This window comes from Prosopis cineraria, unplaced genomic scaffold, assembly GCF_029017545.1.
Source record: "Prosopis cineraria cultivar Desert tree isolate PC_DT_omini unplaced genomic scaffold, ASM2901754v1 PC9, whole genome shotgun sequence".
Lineage (NCBI taxonomy): Eukaryota > Viridiplantae > Streptophyta > Magnoliopsida > Fabales > Fabaceae > Prosopis > Prosopis cineraria.
The window spans coordinates 8,997,462-9,020,493 of record NW_026555340.1 but is presented as its reverse complement, the minus strand read 5'-3'; the positions used below and the strand labels follow the sequence as shown (position 1 = coordinate 9,020,493).

The window sequence follows — 23,032 nt, the reverse complement described above, 5'->3', positions numbered from 1 at the left end:
GTGAACTAGTTTTGGGGAGAGAAAGATTTTAAAACAAAACCCTTAGTCATCTTTGTTTCCTCTCTTCTTCATTATCCATCTTATTGTCAGCGACCATAGAGAACTTATCATCATCATCGTCTTCCTTGTCTTTGTTCCATCTTCCTCGATTTCTCTGGAACTTGGTGAGACAGAGAGGGGGCTCTGATTTTTGAACTACCTCCATTCTTCCTCAGTTCTATCATCCTCCTCCTCTACATTCAAAGCGATCATTAGTGCTAATGTCCATTGCTTTTTAGTTCACTACTGCTCTGTCAAGCTTGTGTGTTCTCCATCCTCCCTTACTCCATACTTGCCGAGAACTTGCTACTGTTGGGTTATAAGTTGGTAGTTCATTTCCCTATTTTTTTATTGATTCTTTCTTGATTCTTCTTCAGATTATTGATGTTTCTTTTCCATTCTTTGTTTGTGTTATAGTGTAGATGTTGGACATTTCTCTTCTTCTCCTTCTCTGCCCCTATCATTGCTACATGATGTGTAATGCTTTCAGCTCTTCTTATTAATCCTGTACTTGTACATGTGAGTGTGTGATTCGAAGATTGAAGTTGCAATTTTATTCATGATGTTGTCGTATTGTTTGGTTGGGAGGGTGTATTTAGATTCAATAGAGCTGGAATTAAATTTAAAGAGTATTTTTTTAATTATTTTATTTGCATATGGGTTTGTTACTGGTTGAGGAAGTTAAATATGAGTTTCATTTTCTTTAAGCTAGGTTAATTTGAATATTAATATTGGAGAATTTTAGAAAATTGTCAGGATGAAATTGAAGAGTTAAACCTTAATATTAGTTTAAGATTTGATGCTTGCATGGTGTTCGATTACATGCCTATTAAGAGGAATTTTGTTTGAATATGTATTTTCTAGGATTTCACTAACTCTTGTGATAAGTATGTCTAGTTGGGTGTTATTGATATATGAACTTATCTTGTTTGATTATGAAGTTAATATGTAACAAATTGAATTCTCGAGAATTATAGGGTTGTTAATAAATTATTGGATAAGAGCTATGAATGTTAAAGAGCCTTATTGGATGGTTTGGAAATTATGCACATGAGGTGTTTAACATAAGGTTTAAAAGAAAATCATCTCATTTAAATAGTTAGTTGTAAGAAATGTGTCATGAGAGAAATTGGTGATAAATGATAATGTTTGGAAAACCTTAAGATACGAATTCTAGTGCTTTTAGAGTTTTGAATGGTTGTAATGGTTGGGGTTGTGTTAGTTGTGAAAAGGAGTTTATATAATCATAGGAAGTTAATTGAAGTTTCATGTGTACATATTCTTATAGGGTGTGTAGAAGAAGAGGGCCTTGATAAGTGTTGAAAAGTTGAAATCCATGAGTTTTGGGAGCTTGACAAGTAAGTGAATAGCATCTCAAATGACTTATTAGTACATATATTTTCTTCAGAATAATGTTTAAATATATCCATGACTATTTACATTGTTATAATTTAAATTTTGTTATCAACTATCATGAATAAAAATGTTTCTGTTATACTAAGTTTTATAAGAAAAGTTAGACATGCTTTAAAATTTAGTATCTACCATTATTTAACGTATTGACAATGTTTGATTTTACTGTTTATGGAATGATTTATTATTATGATCCATGCATGCTTGATTTAAAGTATGGGATTGAATTAGAATGTTAGTTGCTAATGGCAGTTCTGTTAGCCCTTAGCGTACCATGGTACTTCTAGCCAGCACGGTGTTTGTAGGAGGTGCTAGCCCCGTGTGCAAGCCAATGCATGTGGAATGGAGGGATAGATATTCGTGAGCATTGTGCTCATGTTTGTTTTGTGGCTCTTGCCGCACTTGTTTTGTGGCTTCCAACGGTGCTTGACTGGTTTTTTTATCCTTATGGATTGTGTGTCCATGCTTGTTTGTTATTTACCCTCATGGACTGTATGTCCACGCTTGTTATCCATTCTGATAAAGTTCTACTAAAGGATAATTTGAAATTAATTTTTTAAAAAAGGAATATTATTAGAAAAATTTTCCTTTAGTATTTCATCACTAATTAGTGATGCAATTGCAAGTTCCTCGCTAATGAATAGTGATGGACTTTTCACTGATTAGCAACATTAAATATCAGCTCAATTGTGGTAGACGCTAATACCAAAGTACAATATGATAAAAATGTATATCATATTGCCTTACTTTTATAATCAAGAATTATTTTATAGATTTTGATAAGTATCACTTAAGAGAGACTTTAGCCTCTAAAATGTGGGAGAGTATTTATCCTTTTATTATGGATCTTGCATTATGTTAGGTGGTGCCCTCCTTGTTATTTGTGTCGGTGTGTAATGATCATAAATTTAAAATTAAAAAATAATAATAATAAAAATAATAAATTAATATTTTTTTCTAATTGATATTTTACTTAAATTAGTTTTATAGTATATGGAGAGAGGTAATTTAGTAGAATTTATGTTAGTAACTTTCTTAAAGGTTCAGAATTTGAATTTTGTTGAGCAAAAGTTTGATTTTATTTTATTTTAAATTATAGAAAATTTTGTACCCTCTCTTGTAATTTTCATTGTGCATGTTCTTGTAATTTTTTCAATTATTCATTAATATCAAATTTTTTTCCTCCTACACCGCCATTCGAATAAGAGAAAGTGATGAGAGAGTTTGAAATTACATATGTGCCTTTATTCTTATTGTAACTCCACAAAAATATCTAGGGTTACATTGTAATTTTATTAATGGGCTTCATTACTTAAATTTTCCTTCCCCTTTTCAGCCAGCGTGGGTGAGCTAAATTTAGCAAGCTTGTATGTGATTTTGCTCCTCTCTTCTCCTCTTCCTATCACGCTTCCCTCAACTCGCCATGGTGTTATCACCCCACCACTGGTAGTACATCCTTTCTTTATCCCTCTCTCATTTGTTTGCCTCTGTGGAGTTGAGTAATTAAAACACTTCCTTTGTTTCTCCTCTACTGTGGGCTGACAGTGGTGCACGAGGGTGTTTAAATTTCACCTTCCTCCTTCATTCTCAACATTGCCAGTGAGGGAGATGAGGATTTTGTGCACTGCCATTCTTCTTCCTTTGCTTTTCTAGTGAAGGTTTATTTGAGCCTTCGATCTGCAGCCTCGGGTGTCACCTCTTTCTTTGCTGTTGGAGCTATCAATGCTGCCATGGGTTTGCTCGAAAGCTTCATTTACTAGGTTTCAAAACTGATGCTATTATAAGAGTTAGTCTGTTGCTGTATGAGTTTTTAATGGTGGTTGTCTCTTCCCTTGTACCATCATTGTCATTCTTCTATTTCTATTTGCTTCAAGTGTGTCCGATCTCTCTCTCCCTGCTCCTTGTTCATTTTATTGGGTGTGTTTAAAAAATGAAAAATTTTGATTTGTTACTTCCTTTTCTTGTTGTCGTGAAGAATGGGGGAGATGGAGTTTTAAATTTCCTTGAGTTATGACTAATCAAAAAAAAACTTGGGAGGCTGATTTATTTAAATATTGATGGTAAGAGAATTTTTGGAAATAGAAGTGAATGGGAAGAAGTTTGATATTAGTTTATAGATTAATGCTCATGAGGTATTCCGTGAAATGCCAGTTAGGAGAATTTTGGTTGATTATGCATTTTATGAAATCTTGTTAATTAGGGTGAGAAGCATGACTGATTCAAATTCTATTTAGTTGATATTTAACTTGAACATTACTAAGAACTTGGTTTTAAGGAAATGCATGGTTAGTTGAATTTTTGGAAGTTTCATGTTAAGTAATCTATAACTATGGTATTGTTTTATCCCTTGGTCTTGAGAATGCATGAGAATGCATTTAAAGTGTTAGACAAAAATAAGTGAATGAAGTATGATGAAGTTCATTATAGGTGATGAATATAAACTAGAGTATTGTTTTACAACTTAAATTGGGAATATATCTGAGTTACTCAATAAAGTGAGCAATACATGAATGGTGGACTGATAGAGTTTTTACTAGAGGTCTGACACACACTTTTAATTGATAATTAGCTATGGGAAGTTCTGTGATATAAATGATGCTATTGTGAATATTAAATTACTTGGATTAAATATTGGTTGTGTTAATGTTGAAAGAGGATTCATTGAACTTATGGGAAGTTATTTAGACCTTATTATTTTTATATATTTTATATGATGTTTGGAAGAAAAGAGACTTGATTAAGGTTGTAAGGAGTGAATTTTGAATATTAGCATCTCTACAAGTAAGTGGATAGCGTACCAACTGATTGTTCCAATCAAAATTTTCTTTACTAAAATATTACATTTTTCTGCAAATCATTTTAATAGCAATAATGCAATTATTGGATATTTGTTTATTAAAATTATTTTATTTTGAGAAACTAACTTTACTAGATTTGAAATGTTATTTGATCAATTAAAATAAGTTTGGACTTTGATTATAAGATTTTTATTCTATCAAATATTGGATTGATAGAGAAAATGATTCATGCGAGTTCGACTTTGAGAATGAAAACTTTATTTATTATTGATGATTTTCTTGTATTTGTGAAATTGAATTTGAAAGGGACTTATTACAAAACATTGGTTGCTAGCGGTAGTTCTGTTAGCCCTTGGCTCGCCATGGTTAATGACTAGCTAGTTTGATTTTCATGAGCTCTGTTCTCACGTCTGTTATTTCTGGGTCTCGTACCTACGTTTGTTTCATGGCTTTGACTGCGTTTGGTTAGCATTACCCTCGTGGATTATATGTCAACGTTTGTTTTGTGGCTTTGGCTGCGTTTGGTTTGCATTACCCTTGTGGATTGTGTGTTTACATTGTTTTGTAACTTCGACTGCATTTGGTTACTTACCCTCATAGACTGTGTGTCCATGTTTGTTTTCGTGGCATAATTCACGTTTGGTTATTACCCTTATGGACTGTGTGTCCATATTTGTAAATTGTTCTTATAAGTCCCTATAAATATGAATTTGATTACTTGGTGATTTTATATCTGATTGGTTTTAATTAGTAATTTATTTAATATTTATTTATTTCATTTATTTGCTTTATTGAAAGCAAGTGATAGTAACATTTGATATGAAAACTAAACGATTCAAAATTTTATTTAAAGTTATATAGAACTTTTTTTTCAAAATTTATTAAACTTTTATGAAAATCATTGTCTCTTTAACTTGCATAATTGTTTCAAATTTTCCTTTTATTTATATTCAATTATTTATTATTGGGACGTTATTCACTGGAAATAAATTTTTGTCTCAGATAATATAGCTGATGATTTACCATTTTGTTGATCTATAGGGGATTCCTTGTTGAATTGAGGAGAAGACCTTTCGAGTATATCTTTCTTGTGTTGTAAATGGTTAATTAGTTGTTATATTTTGAAATTTTAATTAGGTATGCCCCACGTTAACTATAGATAAGATTTTAATTTGTAATATATTTGTCTGTTTATTGTGAAGGAGTAGAGCTCTGCATTTTTGATTTGGACTATATATTTCTGTTGTAGAGACTTTGAGAGGTCCTATTTAGAGGGGAGATTCTGGCGAAATTTTTTTCAAAAGTTTATGAATCTTTTATTTATATGAAAATGTCACAATTATCTTCCATCATATTTCAAATGAATTAAAATACTATATTAAAGTTTCCTTGATTAAGACTTAAAGGATATATATCTGTGTATATATCTCATGCTAGTCACATCTAATTTTTGGGGCATGACATGGTGTGGGTCATTAGTTGTGTGCATTGTGGATTATATTGAAGAAATTTTGATTGGAGTTTTGTGATTATATATGTTTGTTTAAATTTCTAAAAAAAATTGACTATAATAAATAGTCATTTGATCTTTATTTTTTTTAAAGGAAATTGTTTTCCATATTATTTCAAGTGCAAAGTGCTGTGTGTAGCTAGCAAAGATGACTATTAATCTCAATTTTGATGGAGATAAATTCTCCCTTAATGCAAATGCATTGATTCTATTTCAAATTATATGATTTTTATTAATTGCATTATAAAGTAGTTTATACTATTCTGAATGTATGAGCCCTATTATGAGCCTAAACAAATGTCTACTCAAGCTTGTTCAAGCATGAAACAAATTATGGCTTTAATAGTCGAGGAAACATAAATAACTTAAAAAGTATTTTGGACATAAACTTCCTTTTGCAAGCAATAACTATCTTAAGTACTATTTGCATGATGGTTATATCTCAAAGTTATGAAAATAGCATATACACATGATTCCTCCCTTCTAAAGCTTTAAATGGGTGGCTTTATTAATTGACACAGCTATGGCTTTATCATATCTAAAGCTTGGAACTAACTACTACACATGTGAATCAGATTTCAATTTTTTTTAAGAATCATATGTCTATTAAGTTTAATTTCATCAATACAATGGTTTGGATCAAGTTGAAAGGTGATTTTTTTTTATGAGGAAGACATGTAGTTTCATTGTGTATGTATAAGTATGATTTTAACTTGAAATGTCTATTGGACCATAATTTGTTCTAAATAAGTGAGTTCTAATAACTTTGTTTTGCTTGAGATATAACTTTTATGCTTAGCTTTTATTTTAAGCCTAATGAAATTAGTATTTTGTATGATCTATTGAGTTAAGAGAGGGTAATGTTCTTGTAGTTTTATGTTCATGGGCTTTATTTCATGTTATTGAGTAAATTATACGGCTATGAATGAAGATTCATGAATGCACTAGCATTGTGATGTTGTTGAACTTAAAAATGGCCTTAATGTTTTTTTTTTCATCCGAAACAGCTTGACTTTGTTGTTGTTGTGAGTATATATATAGGTTTTATGCTTCAAAAGTAATCATTAGCCATATGTTTTTTTAAAAAAAATTATAAAATAGTTGTTAAAGCAATGGGTTCTAGTTTATGATAACTATGAGGGAAACTAGCGTTTGTATGGTTGTAAATTTGATTGAAATTTATGAATGAACATGACTTATTATGTATAAATTCTTGATAGATTGCATGTATTTTATCACTCAAACAAAAGAAATGTAGTTAAAAGGATATGCATTTCTTACTAATTTCGATTTGATGTGTAAATATGAGAACTTGATTTTTGTCAGAACTATAACTAAATCTATTGCCAATACCTATTTGGTTTTATTTTAAAGACAAAGTATCCACACTTATTTGTGCATTGAGATAATTAAATATTTAAATTTGGAAAAATTGAATTATTTAAGGAGGGGAAATGTAATAATTCAAGAATTTTAAGTAAAATTAAAAAAATTATAATAACCTGTTTTAAGTGTATTTGCATTAATTTTGGAACACATTTAGTAAGAAAAAGAATTAGTTTAGTGGAGACTATACAATCATTTGTCTATAAGGTCTCAAGTTCAAACCCTTTAAAGCCAAAAGCATGATTTTTATTGCTACTAATAGTTGGCTGAAATTACGATATTGTCCTCCTTCCCCAAATCCGATGTTTTTTTCTCTCCTCTTTTTTGATTCATTCTTGAAGATGTGAACTAGTTTTAGGGGGAGAGAGATTTTCAATCAAAACCCTCAGTCATCTCTATTTTCTCTCCTCTATATCATCCATCTCGTTATCAGTGACCATGAACAGCTTGTCATCGTCATTATCTTCCTCATCTCTATTCTGCCATCTCGATTTCTCTTCAACTTAGTGAGATAGAGAGGGGGCTCTAATTTTTAAACTACCTCTATTCTTCCTTGATTATGTCGCCCTCCTTCTCTATGTTCACAATGATCATCGGTGCTAGTGTCTACTGCTATTTCATCCACCGCTGCTCCGTCAAGCTTGTGTGTTCATTGTCCTCCCTTGCTCCATGCTTACTAACAAATTGCTGCTATTGGGTTACAAATTGATAGTTCATTTCCTTATTTTTTCATTGATTCTTTCTCAATTCTGCTTCAAATTATTGATGTTTGTTTTCCATTCTCTATTTGTGTTACAGTGTGGATGTTGGACATTTCTGTTCTTCTTCTTCTCTGCCCCTGTCATTTCTACTTGAGGTGTGATGCTTTGAGCTTTTATTTTTAATCTTGTTCCTGTACATGTGAGTGTGTGATTCATGGATTGAAGTTGCAATTTTATTCATGCTGTTACCATATGTGCTTGATTGGGAGGGTAGATTTAAATTTAAGGAACTGGAACTAACTTTGAAGTGTATGTTTTTATTAATATTTTATACGCATGTGGGATTGTTACCACTTGAGGAAGTTAAATATGAGTTTCATTTTCTTTAAGCTAGGTTAATTTGAGTATTGATATTGGAAAATTTTGGAAAATTGTTGGGATGAAATTGAAGAGTTGAACCTTGATATTAGTTTAGATTTGATGTTTGCAAGGTGTTCAAGTAAATTCCTGTAAGGAGTTTTGTTAGAATATGTATTTTCTAGGATTTCACTAACTCTTGTGATAAGTATGTCTAGTTGGTGTTATTGATCCATGAACTTATCATGTTTGATTATGAAGTTCATATGTAACTAATTGAATTATCATGAATTATAGGGTTGTTAATAAATTGTTGGATGGTTTGGAAATTATGCACTGAGGTGTTTAACATAAGGCTTAAAAGAAAATCATATCTCATTTAAATAGTTAGTTATAAGTAATGTGTTATAAGACAAATTGGTGATAATGATGATGTTTGGAAAACCTTAAGATATGAATTCTGGTGCTTTTAGAGTTTTGAATGGTTGTAATGGTTGGGGTTGTGTTAGTTGTGAAAAGGAGTTTATATAATCATAGGAAGTTAATTGAAGTTTCATGTGTACTATTCTTACAGGGTGTGTAGAAGAAGAGGGCCTTGATAAGTGTTGAAAAGTTTAGTACTACAAAAAACACATTTCGGAGCGCTTATTTTTTGCCAACAGGAACACTTCTAAAGCGGTCTCATAGCTAGTGCTGCCGTACGTACAAGAGTGCTTTCAAAAGCTCTCCCATAAGGGTAGTTTTACGGGCGCGCTTCCTCCCATTGGCATATCCTAAAGAACCACTTTAGGAAGGTCTATAGGAGCACTTTTATGTAGAAGTGCTCCAGTAGGTCCACAAATTAGAGTACTTCTACATAAAAGCGCTCCTGTAGCCTTAATTCTTTTTGAAAAATATTTTTTAACAATACTACATGTTACATAAATTTATATATAATATTCTAAAATTTACTATAAAATGATTAAGAGCAACAACAAACATTTTTATATATTCCTCCATATTCTCTCTTTGTATCTCTATATTGCAAGTATAAGGAAACATTAGTCAAATTTACAACTTGTATCCCTAGCAAAAGGATTAAGCAAACAAGACCCACTAAAATAAAATAACTATGAATTTAAAAAAAAAAAAGAAACACATGTGAAGAATGTGCATGAGTCTTCAAGTGATTGGCATTTTCCTCTCTCCCATCTTCAATTGGTACTTTTTAATAGTGTCACTTGCAATAAAAATCCATATAAAAAAAATGGATAGTCCCATTTGAAAAGTCAAGTATCTAATATAAAGTCTACGTAACTCAAGAAAAAAGTGAAAAACCTTTAAATCTAGCTCCAAATCTGTAGAAAAAATAAAAGAACATCCATAGAAACTAAGCAAAAAATAAACCTTAAAACAGTAATGGCAAATCGAAGAGCAACGGGGAGAGAAGAGGAAGAACAACACGGGTAATGCATAAATCTACATCAATACAAGCTTGACAGAACTCAATAATACACTGGAAGAGAGTTGACACTACTACCTGTATAAGATAATGAAGGGCAGAACTATGCGTGATAACTTTAGCGATGATGTCATGTTTAAAAAATAACTTCAGCAGCATGGAGAGGATGAAATCTAAAGCAAACAAACATAGTAGATCACAAAGATTGACGCAAGGTGAGATAGCAACAGATTGACACACAACGGTTGTGGACTTCAATCTTCTAGTCGACAGCGAGAAAGAGGCATTTAGGGGCAAGGTTCGAAGAAATAGCTAAAAAAAGGGGTGGGGGCTCATGAGACTGATAAGTAAAGCTGGAAATTTTTTAATTATTTTAATCAAGACCTATAGGAGCACTTTTTAGATAAGTACTCCTGTATGTTCACAAAACCAGTATAGGTCCATTTTTTTTAAAATTATTTTTTAATTAAAACCTATAGGAGCTCTTTCTGGATAAGTATTCTGTATGTTCACAATACTAGAGCACTTCAATAAAGTACTCTTATGGGTCCATTTTTGCAAAAAAAAAAAAAATTGCAGGCACATTTCATAGTACTTTCAAGAAAGCGCTCTCATAAGTAAATTTTTTTTGACACCTTTCGAAGCGCTTTATAATTAAGCGCTCCCTTAGTTTGACTTTTTTTTTTTAGTTTTTTTTAAAGACCTACGGGAGTGCGTTTATAAACAAGTGCTCCCATAAGATTATTGTTTAGGAGTGCTTATATAGAAAGTACTTTGAAAACGTTCCACACATATATTTCGAAGCACTTTCTACATAAGCGCTCCAAAAGAGGCACTCTTATATGCTATTTTGTAGTAGTGGTTGAAATCCTTTAGTTTTGGGAGCTTGACAGGTAAGTGAATAATGTTTAAGTATATTAGTAAGTATATTTTCTTCACAATAATGTTTAAGTATATCCATGACTATTTATACCATTATAGTTTAAATTTTGTTATCAACTATCATGAATAAAAATGTTTCTGTTATACTAAGTTTTATAAGAAGAGTTAGACATGCTTTACAATTTAGTATCTACCATTATTTAATGTATTGACAATGTTGATTTTACTATTTATGGAGTGATTTATTATTATGTCCCATGCATGCTTGATTTAAAGTGTAGGATCGAATCAGAATGCTGGTTGCTAACAGTAGTTTCGTTAGCCCTTGGTATGCCGTGATACACCTAGTTAGTAGGGTGTTTGTAGGAGGTGTTAGCCTCATGCACAGGACAATACACGTGGAACGAAGGGATGATATTTGTGAGTATTGTACTCATACTTATTTTATGGCTCTTGCCGTACTGTTTCGTGGCTTATAGTCATGCTTGATTGGTTGCTTACCCTTATGAATTATGTGTTCATGCTTGTTTGTTATTTATCCTTGTAGATTATGTGTCCACACTTGTTATTTGTTCTGATAAAGTCTTATTAAAGGATAATTTGAAATTAATTTTTTTTTAAGAAAATGAATCTTATTAGATTTCATGAATGAATTTCTTTGTAGCAAGAGAGTTGCATTTATAAAGTGAAATTTGAAGGTTGTCTTGTTATCATATGAGGATGTTTTTGGATTAAATGAAAATATTTGGTCTGAGTTATACATTACTACTTTTTAAACTGAATATTTTAGTTAGATTTATCCTCATTCTATTTATATTTACTTTCTTTTATCATTTCAAAATTTTATTTTGAGATGTTATTCATTGAAAAATATTTGGCCTCAGATCATAGTTGGATCTATATCATCTGTTGATTATTGGGAGCTTTATCGCTAAACTAAAGTAGAAAAATTTCTTTGGACAGCTATCAACTTGATCCAATGTGAGCATAAGTATTATTTTATAGTCTACTTCATGTGGTTTCATTTGATTGTAGATGGAATTTTGACCTATTGCATACTTTGATTATTTGTTGTTAAGGAGTGGAGCTTCTTGTAGCTAAATTGTTATAAATTTGTTGTTGTAGATATTTTTGAGAGGTGTTGTAGAATTTTTGAAAGAGTATGTAATTCTTTTTGTGCATTGAAAAACATGGTAAGAATTCCTAATCTTATTATTAATGAGTTCAATGTATTAAATTATAAGTTTCTTGAATTAAGGCTTATAGGACATAGATTTTATACACATATCCTATGCTAGTTACACTTTATTTTTAAGGTGTGATAAAAGTGACCCCAAGCGAAGTTTAAGGCTATTTATGCACTTTCGTGTATACTTTAAGGGTAAGAATAACCTTTAATCCTTATTTTAATGGGTATTTTAGTTTGTTGGGTCCAAATCCAAGCTTAAAAGGCACTAAATTTGCTTGCCATTCCCTTTCAGGCAAGTGAGTGGGAAGAAAGACTGTAAATCTAACAACAAGAAGATCAATTTAAAAGAAAAATAAAATATTTAATCGTGAAAGAATAAAGGGGGAATGACATTAAGGGCCTTAAAATAGAGTTTATTGCAATTTGGGCCTAAATGAATCTAATATTTCTCTACAGGTTAAGGCCTTTATTGCCAATTTTCTTGAGACCAAAATTACGATTTTGCCCTTTGTTTGATTTAAATTCAGAACCCACGTGAACTCTCAAAATAACGAAATAGACCATGCACGATATAACATCCACTATGCACAAGATAATGTCCACGTATTTCAACAGAAAATCCATGCATTCAAGTATTTCACTAGCCTTAGCTTTAGCAAAAATGACTAGGCAGACCATGCACGACACAATATCTACTATGCATAATACGATGTCCACGTGTGTTGAGCAAAAAATTCATACATTTTCAATATTTCACTAGCTTAGGCTATAACAAAATGATGTTAGGCAGACCATGCACGACACAACATCCACTATACATAAGATGATATCCACGCATGCTCAATAAAAAGTCTATGCATTTCCAATATTAAGAAGGACAATTACATTATATATGAATAATTTCATGTTGGTATTAGCCTAGGTACTAAAACAAGTACCCATATGAAATTTGATACAATATTTCAAATCTGATATATACAAAAAGTTAGCCACTATATCTAAAATATCTTACAGTTGCTTCTACATATACAAACAAAAAATATTTGTGATTCCCACTTACTCAAAATATATTATTTGGAAATGCTTTCATATACATAATTATAGTTGCTTGTGTACACCAAAGAAGTATAATGTAACCACTTCTCATGTTGGGTTAGGATTCTTGTATATCTTACGACTGTGTCCAACCTTCCCAAATCTTGAACAATGATAAATCTTCCTATCTTAAAAGACTTTATCCTCTTTGTTCGTGGCCTCCCGAGAGGACAGCTAGTTAAAGACAGCTGTAAGAAAAAAAAGTTTGTGATATATTTTCACCTGAAAGTCCATGTGATTTCAATTTATCATTCTGCTAGGCTTAACAAAATACTGAAGTTAGGCAAATAATGCATGATACAATATTCACTATGCACAATATAATGTTCATTTATTCTCAACTAAAAGTCCATAATATTCTACTTTATCAGTAAGCTGGGCTTGGCAAAATGCACAAGTAAGCAAATAATGTACAACACAATATCCACTATGCACAACATAAGGTTCATATATTCTCAACTAAAAGTCCATATGATTCTACTTTATCAGTAGGCTAGGCTTAAAAAAATGCACAAATAGGCAAACAATACATAACAATATCCATTATGCACAATATAAGGTTCATTTATTCTCAACTAAAAGTCCATAAGATTCTACTTTATCAATAGGCTAGGCTTGACAAAATGCAGAAGTAAGCAAACAATGCACAACACAATATCCTCTATGCATAACTTAAGGTTTATATATTCTCAACTAAAATTTCATACGATTCTACTTTATCAGTAAGCTAGGCTTAACAAAATGCACAAATAGGCAAACAATACATAACACAATATCCATTATGCACAATATAAGGTTCATTTATTCTCAACTAAAAGTCCATAAGATTCTACTTTATCAGTAGGTTAGGCTTGATAAAATACAGATGTAAGCAAACAATGCACAACATAATATCCTCTATGCACAACTTAAGGTTCATATATTCTCAACTAAAAGTCCATATGATTCTGCTTTATCAGTAGGCTAGGCTTAACAAAATGCACAAATAGGCAAACAATGCATAACACAATATCCATTATGCACAATATAAGGTTCATTTATTCTCAACTAAAAGTCCATAAGATTCTACTTTATCAGTAGGCTAGGCTTGATAAAATGCAGATGTAAGCAAATAATGTACAACACAATATAATATCCTCGATGCACAACTGAAGGTTCATATATTCTCAACTGAAAGTCCTTGTGTGTCCAGTTTATCAGTTGGCTAGGCTTAACAAAAAGTTTCTCAAGTTAATGAAGAACTAAAGGTCCGTATATAAAGTATCCATTTGCTAACAACACAATGTCCATATATTTATAATACAAGGTTTGTTGATATGATACATATAAATATCCACACAAGTTAATTGCAAAGTTTGCACAATGTAAACTCCATAAATAACAACATAAATTTTATAAACAACATCTACACCAGAACATTTATATCAGTTGTAAGAAAATATGTATCAAAAACAACAAAAGTCCAGAAATAACAACTTGTTTTCATTAAATGAACGTGAACACGTACATTATGATTAGATAAAACTGATATGGTAGATGCAGCACTTGATCCATTCTTTCCACACTATGGCAAATTGTTTCAAGAAGTTGGTTGGCGTGAGAGGAATGTAATCGGGCGAACGCCTGATCGTCTTCCCCATATACATCTAGATAAAAGTGAATTGCCCACTTATACCTATTGAATGAAAAAGCTTCAAATGAGAGAAAGAAGGAAGAAGGAGGAAGAAGAAGAGAGGGAATGGAAAGCATAATGGGAAGGAAAATGAATTTGGTTATTGTATCAGTGTTGAAAGAGGAAGAGAGAGAAGGACGAACGGAGGAAGACACTAGTACAAAATATGAAATTTAAGGGGTACTTTCTACATCGGTTGAAAGGCAAACGATGTAGAAAGTTAAGACGATGGCATTTTTGTAATTTTGGCAATGCGTATTATAGTTTTTACACCGGGTGAAAAGGCAACCACTATTAAAAATACTTTCTACAATGGGTGTCTATGCATATGCTGTAGAAAATAGAGTTTCTGCAGCGGGTGAGAGTCATCCGCTGTAGAAATCTTAATTTTCTACAGCAGGTGCTGTGTAACTGCTGTAGAAACATGATTTTCTACAGCGGGTGAAAGCTACCTGCTGTAGAAAATTGTGTTTTCTACAGTGGGTGGGTGCCACCCACTGTAGAAAATCATGTTTCTATAGCGGGCTCATTTTCTACAGTGGGTGCCTCTCACCTGCTGTAGAAAACCACTTTCTACAGTGGGTGAATAGTGACCCGCTGTAGAAAGTGGTTCAATTTTTTTTTTCTTTTCAACTCCACACGTCTCCTCCCTCATTTCCTCTTCTTTACGCCTTCAGAACACTCTTTCCTTCTCTCCCTTGACCCTCTTCCTCACCCCCTCCCCCTTGCCCCCCGTCCCCCTCGACCCCATCCCCTTCCCCATAGCCCCCTGTCCCCACACCAATCCCCCCCGCCAACACAACCACTGTAAAAAGTGCTTCAGTTTTTAATTTTTTAATCGTTGATCCATTTTCTACATCGATTATGGTTAGCCGATGTAAAATATGTATTTTTTTACAGCAGTCGTATAACTGATGTAGAAAGTTAGACTTTCTAAATCCCCTGTAACAACATCACCTATTTAACAACTGTAAAAAGTCATTTTTAACCGTTATAAAAGTCATTTTTGTAGTAGTGAGAAGAAGCTGGTCATGGGAAGGATAAATTAGTCTTTTCACCAAAAAACATAATTGTAAATGAGGCCTTTAAGCCCTCAGAATAATTTCAGAATATATTAGGCCTTATCTACAAAATTCTTGATATTTAGGGCCCTTAATGCCATTCCCCCAAGAATGAATCTTCCATTGGGTAAGTCAAGTCATACACTACCACTTATTTATATGGTGGTGGATACTACTATAAAAAAGTAAATATAAAATGGTTATTTTCTTAATATTTAATGGTTATGACTGTTGAGTAATCTAGCACTAAATATTCTAGGACCTTTTGTTCAACGATTTTCAACCGTTAAATATTATCAATTTATTCAATGATTTTTAGTCCAAAACTGTTGAATAAATTTTTGCAATTTGGAAATAAGAATTTTTGAGAGATAATATTCAATAGTTCTAGATTAAAAACCATTGAATAGTTTGTTATTATTTAATGGTTTTTTACTTATAATCATTGAATATGTGTAAACATTCAGCGGTTCTGTGACAACCATTGAATAGTTTTCATGTATTATTGGTCATCATATTTAATGGTTTTTCTCAAAAACATTGAATATTATGACCTAATTTTTTGAAATAGGCAGGCTGTATTTCTAGTAACCCCCCTACATTGTAAATTATAAAATGATATTCCAGTACCCAGAAATAAATTCTAGCCAATAATAGTCATGTATATACATAAATATACAATGAATTCCTATTAAAAACTTCTATATAACTTGAAGTGCTTAAATTAAACCAATCAATGGCTAAAACATAAAGCTCCAAATCCTAAAATTTGCCTTAGTTTCCTAACTATCACTATTGCTGACTGTTAAAACAAAACCATGCTTCAAAAATATCATGTGCTAAATCTTCAAGGACTTCTTCCATTTAAGCATGAGTATACATGTCACAGTATGCGTCCTCATAATATTGTATGCAACAACAACAACAACAATAAAAAATTAAAATCATGTTTATTAATAAAAACTAATATAATATTAATGAATAGGAAGACAATATATATTACACCATTTGGAAGAATTTCAGTTGGAACATATTGGACTATGTCCTCTATGAATTTCATGACAATGTACCCACAATCCTTGACTTTGTTTGCTTGCTCTAGGCACTACAATCATATAATGGATAAAAAAATTAAACAGTTAATTAATAATATGGCATGACCTATAGTGATGTTGCTAGCATAATTAATTATAAATACATATACCTTGACAATTGTCCATGATGCTATTGTATCAAACTGACCACTGCCCTTTAGTAGTTGTCGAAATTGTTGATCAGCATCAATATGGTACATGACCATGGCCTTAACGTGAAATAGAAAACTTGATATGAGAAACATTCATACAAAAAGAACAAATTACATACATATACACAACAAATTAATCAACTTACTGATTAATCATTTTCACAATATGCGGTCTGTTAAAGGGATGGCCATTATGAAGAGAGTTAAGGTACCACACCCTCCCTAAAGTTAGATTGATCACAAGTAACATCTAGTATCCCTTATGACACAAATTACAATTAGGAAGTGTCGTATAAATAATTAAATTTTGAATAAATTAAAGTGAAGCATCGTAAAGTAACTTACCCTTCACAAAAAGGCACTATGAATATTGTGTTCTTATTGGCACCACGTTGCTAGAAGTACTTTGAAAGCTTCTGAAATATTTCTAGTCCTTATTTAAGGCTCATTATGTATTGGTCATAAGGAGAGACTATGTGAGGATTGACAAATATAATCCTCTGTGCTATATCTCTTTTGGTAAGTATGGTAGTGTAGAGGTTTCTTAAATGTCAAAATAAATAGAAAATAGATGATTAAAGTGTGTGAGCGTGTGTGTATAGCTAAATGTTTAATGAAAGGTTTTAAAACATACCTCATATATAAGTTACATAGGGTAGTGGTAGCCTCTGCATAGTTTAATAAATCATTTAACACCTCATTGTTGACTTGGTCAATAGACTGTGGATCAACATGTATGTTTGTAGGGAAAGGGAGCAACACTCCTTCTTGCATCTTGGCATAAGTCTTAAGCAACTGTTGATTTTTATTGGGTAGGACTTGATGCTTAAAGGCTTGAGGCTTGAGGTTGAGGGTCTTTAGGTAAATGGGAACTAGTGTCTTCTGGGGAAATGTGATAGACTCCTTGGATTTTTCATAGCTCTTCTTATCATTTTTCCTCTTTTGCTTAGTAGTGAAAACTTTCATGGCCTCAAATGCTTTCTTTCCTACTGACTTATCAACAGGCTAGTTTTTCTAACATATAATATAATAAGATATCAACTACAAAAATATGCAAAAGAAGTTAATTTTCAATTATGAGTTTAACAAATATACCTTTTGAGATGGTGCTGAAATACAAAGGAGATAAACCGGTCATGCAACAAAGTTGAGCGATACATTTACTATAGTCCTTACATCCGGAGTAAAGTAAGGTAGATTATAATTAAGATCCTTAGCTGTCTACAGAGACTTTCGCTGTCCCTTCAGGTGTGTGTTCATTATAAAGTATCACTTGCCCAACAACATTGTACATGTACCCCAGTGTAACCACATGTCTATCTTCTGCCAAACAATCAATGTCAGCCTTGCCCTAGATAAATTAAAATAAAGAAAAAATTTATGTAATATGAATAATAAAAGTAGTATTATATGTAAGACTATAGTAAAATGAATAATAATACCTCAGGTAGGAGCTGAGATGGGACTGTGTAACTATTATTCATACTAGGGCTACCATCACCCAGTGGAAGCCCTAACCTATGTTGGTTCAATAGCATATCTATGAGTCTAGATTGTTCTTGAATCTATTGCGATTGTGCTAGTATATGTTGCTTCTGTTACACTAGCTCTTGCCTAAACTCTTCAACCTTAATAGAAGAAGAAGCCTTTTTATTGCACTTGAACCCATCTCTAAAGTAATCTTTTTCTTGTAACTCCAAAGCTAATGCCCCAAACACGACCAGGACAATCAGTATTCCCTAACGCCTTCTCCAATATATCCTCATCAATAGTTTGAGTGCCTGCTAATGCCTCTTGAGTCAAAGTGTCCTGTGAAGCAAAAAAGGTAAAGTGAATAAGTAAAAATTAATAACATTATATCAGTATATCATTAATACTTACTATTGTTTCGAAAATCGCTTTTGTTTTTGGGTTGTCAATATTGCCTTCTTTATTTTTTTGAGCCTCAGCCTAAATCCTACCACGGGATATAGAATCCTCTAATACTTGCTCTTTCTCAATCAAGCCCTTTTCAATGCCCACATATCCCTTACATCCAGCCTTATAGGTATATTCATTCTTCTTCACCAACTCTATTTTTGGTACTTAATGCCTTTGAATAAACACAAAACATGACAAGTCAATCAATATAAAAAGGAGGTGACAACAAAAGCAACAATACACAAATAAAATGACATTAATATTACCTTGAACTCTGGATTATGGCGTGAGTTAATAAAAGCTTTCCATTCATCCTCACTTACAATCTGTCGAAATGAGGGAAGGAACTGTATTTTTGATACCCTCTATGTCAGGGTTCACCACGAATTTACGGGTAATAAAACTTCTAAAAGAACTTATAGGGCTATCCCAGTTTTTTGTAGAACAAACTTTTTGCACCTCTCCTTGATCTCAAATCCTAACCGTAAGACAAACATGTCAATTTAAACAAATGACTGCAAAACATTTTAAAAAATAAGCAAAGGGATAGTATCTTACTGTTAAAGTTCTCCACACTGTATCCCTCATTACGGGAGTTGCATTCTTCCAAGATTTCAAAGTAATAGGCACTAAGGACTTTGCTACTATGCCAATATAACTAATGAAGTTATGACTGTCAACTACTTGATTCTTATTGTTCCAATGGACAATAAACTTTTTCCTTCATTTCTTTCTTTAGTAACTTCCTCTATCATAACCAACTCCCTCTTCAATTGTTCTTCCTACCTATTAAGGTCAGCCTTCTTCTTAGTTGGGTCATCATTTTGCCTACTTCGACTACTAGATCTAGAGCCAGAGTTGGGATGATCATGCTCAATAGCCAATTTATCTATGAAAGCAATAATAATCAAGATTAAATAAATTAAAAAAGAATAAGTCAAAAAACAAGTCAAAAAAATAATAATGTGCACTTTCTTTAATAAGTCAAAAATAACATAACTACCTGTTTATCTTGTTCTTTTTCTTGTTTAAATTACTTTTTTAATTAATTTCTTCTTCACTTTAATAGCCTTCTTCTTCTTTTGTTGAATTGATTTCCCCCTCTTAGAAATCTAAATTCCCTCATTATGATCACATCTTATGTAGAAAGCATCATTTCCAATACTGTTTACACCGTCATTATTTTCAGATGATGTCCCATAAAATGGATCAACTTCAACCTCATCATTCTTCAACTTTGCTTATTTTCTGCATCTTTCATTTCTTTAACTTCCTTGTTACTCTATAAAACAATAGACCATTTCTTATTAGCTGGATTATGGACATAAAAAACTTGTTTGGCTTGGGAAGGAAAAATGAAAGGACCCTCTGTGAACCCTTATTCAGATTCACCCTAATCAACCTAAAGTCATCAACATTTACCCCATTCTTAAATTCAACCAACTTGCAATTGAAGATTGGAACTCGAAAAGAGATGTAATCTAACTCCCAAATGTACTCAATTACCCTGAAGTAATGCATTTTTGCATAAATGGGTTTTTTTATCTTTCGCATTGGAAATGTGTATGCTATCACCTATGGTAGATACACCACTATTTTACATCGTGCTTCGATCATCATGCTCCTTCATGTAGAACTTGTACCCATTACTAGTATAGCTCATGTAAGACAAGATATGTTTGTTCGGACCTTGTGCCAACCATCTTAATCTATCATGAACTGAATCAGGATTGGCATTGTACTTCCCTTCGATATGCTCTTTCAACTAGGGAATGAATTGTTTATTATACAGTTTAATGATCCAACTCTCTAAACGATGATGGTGCTACCTTTTCAAATCTACCTTATGAATCTTTGCATACTCATCAGTCTCTGCAGAGTTGCACAGCATAAAAAGGCATACTTTTTCCCATCGGTCACTTGAGATAATGACAACTTTTCTTCTTGTTGTTTGTTCTATAGCTTCATCATCAACATCCCTTGAATTCTTTAAGTATTGACTGCAGAAGTAAATAGCCTCTTTACTAATATATCATTCAATAATGCAACCTTCTGGTCAACTTTGACTTTTCACATACCCTTTCAATACTTTCATATTATGCTTAAAGAGGTACATCCACCTCAAATAAGCAAGGCCACATAATTACACCTCTTTAACAAAGTGAACAGTCAGATGGACCATGATATCAAAAAATGTAAGAGGGAAAAATGTCTCTAACTCACATAATGTTTGCACAATTCAGCTTTGCAACTTCAGTAACTTGTCAGGATTAATTATTTTACTACAGAGACACCTAAATAAGTAACATAGCTTTGTGATTGTAGCTCACACATCGTCAGGTAAAATAGTATGCATAGCCATCGGAATAAAATTCTTCATTAAAACATGGCAATTATGAGTCTTTAAACCCTATAACTTTAAGTCTTTCATTGAGACAAGGTTTCTAACATTTAAAGAGTAGCCATTTGGAACCTTGATTGTAGCAAGAAACTGACATAAAATTTTATTTTCTTTTCTAGATAGTGTGTGAGCTACTTCTTGAAGAAATGTGAGAGTTCCCTTCTCCTCTGGTGCCAATTCTGCTTTTATGCCCATTTCAACCATGTCTCACCTTGCATTGTTGCTATCCTTTACCTTTCCTGGAATATGAAGCAACGTTCCACTAAGACTATCGCACATATTTTTCTCAATATGCATCAAATCAAGGAAGTGTCGCACATTCAAGGTCTTCTTATATGGTAAGTCAAAGAAAATTGATCTTTTCTTCCACTCGCTTGTTCCAACATGCTTCACGAATGGTTTTTCAAATTCAATATCAAGGTCTTTTACCTTTTGAAATATTCTTCACTAGCCAATTGCCTTGGTGGCCTCTCTTCTTCTATTTTTACATTAAAAGACTTTTTCACCGATGATATTGATGTTTTTCACCCAACCATCTGTGATTTCCAAGGTATACGTTATTTATACCATGCTGCAATCTCATTGAGCATGTTCCTTCTTCACAAATAAGGTATCCAAGTTGTCCTTTAATACTATACCATGATAGATTACCATATGCAGAAAGTTATTTATTATACTAAAAAGCATGACTCTCAAATTGAATATCTCTTCTCTGTAGGCATCATATAACTCCACACCTATCGCCCACAACAACTTCAAGTCTTCAATCAATGGTTCTAAGTTAACATCTATGTCATTCCTTGGTTACTTGGGCCTCGATATTAGCAAGGATAATATCATATACTTCTGCTTCATGCAAAGCCAAGGAGGAAGGTTATAAATGACCATCTTCATAGGCCATATTCTATAGGTATTACTCTGCATCCCATGCGGGTTCTTCCCATCATTAGATAATGTGAGGCGTAGGTTCCTATTTTCTTTTTCAAACTCATGATACTTTTAATCAAACCTTATCCATTTAGGAGAATTAGCTAGATGCTGAATCTTGTCATCTTTAATCCTTCCATTTACATGCCATGTTAAATTCTTTACCTCTTAACGTATGCTATACAAACTCCTAAATCTTGAAATAATAGGAAAATACCATATTGCCTTCTTCAGACTCTTCCTATTTTGCTTATAATGTGATGTCTCACACTTAGGACAAGGGCTAAGCTCTTCATATTCATTCATATACAAAATGCAATCATTAGGGCAAGCATGTATCTTTTTATAGCTCAGGCCAACAATGTGTAACACTTTATTTACATCATACAGTCGACTCAAAAGCTTGTTATTCTTCGGTAGTATTAGTTTGATTAGAGAGAATAAGCTTGAAAAACTTGTATCACTCTACCTACTAATTGCTTTCAAGTTGTACAATTCCAACATAGCAAATAATAAAGTGAACTTAGTACAACCCTCATACAAAGGTGTCTCTATATTAGTTTTCAATGTTTCTGACTTCTTTAGAAAATTCTCGAGTTCCTCTTCCATCGCATCAACCAATTCTTTAAGACAATCAGCCTTATATGCATTTGTGTCAAAAGATGGTGATGATGAACAACTTTTCATATACCCTCAACTACTATTATTTACATCTTTAGGTGTCTCTTTATACTTTACCCAACACTTATAACTTTGATCAATTCCATACTCAAACAAGTAGAGTTCACATGTTTCAAAAGAAACTAACTTCACATTACCACAACTTGAACAAGTACAGACAATTCGTTCATGGTTTTTTTGCATTATTTACTACAAACTTAACAAATTCTACCACCCCATTCTAATATTCTTTAGATAGGTGGTTTGTAGACATCCACTCCTTATCCATAATGCCTTTATTTAAGAAAGATTGGAAAGTATTTAGTGAGTCATG

At 32.4% G+C, this 23,032-nt stretch overlaps 1 pseudogene; it reads left to right on the top strand.

The window, feature by feature from the left end:
* The window catches only part of LOC129319539 (glucan endo-1,3-beta-glucosidase, basic isoform-like), a 49,472-nt pseudogene that overhangs the window by 16,043 nt on the left and 10,397 nt on the right, over nt 1–23,032 (top strand).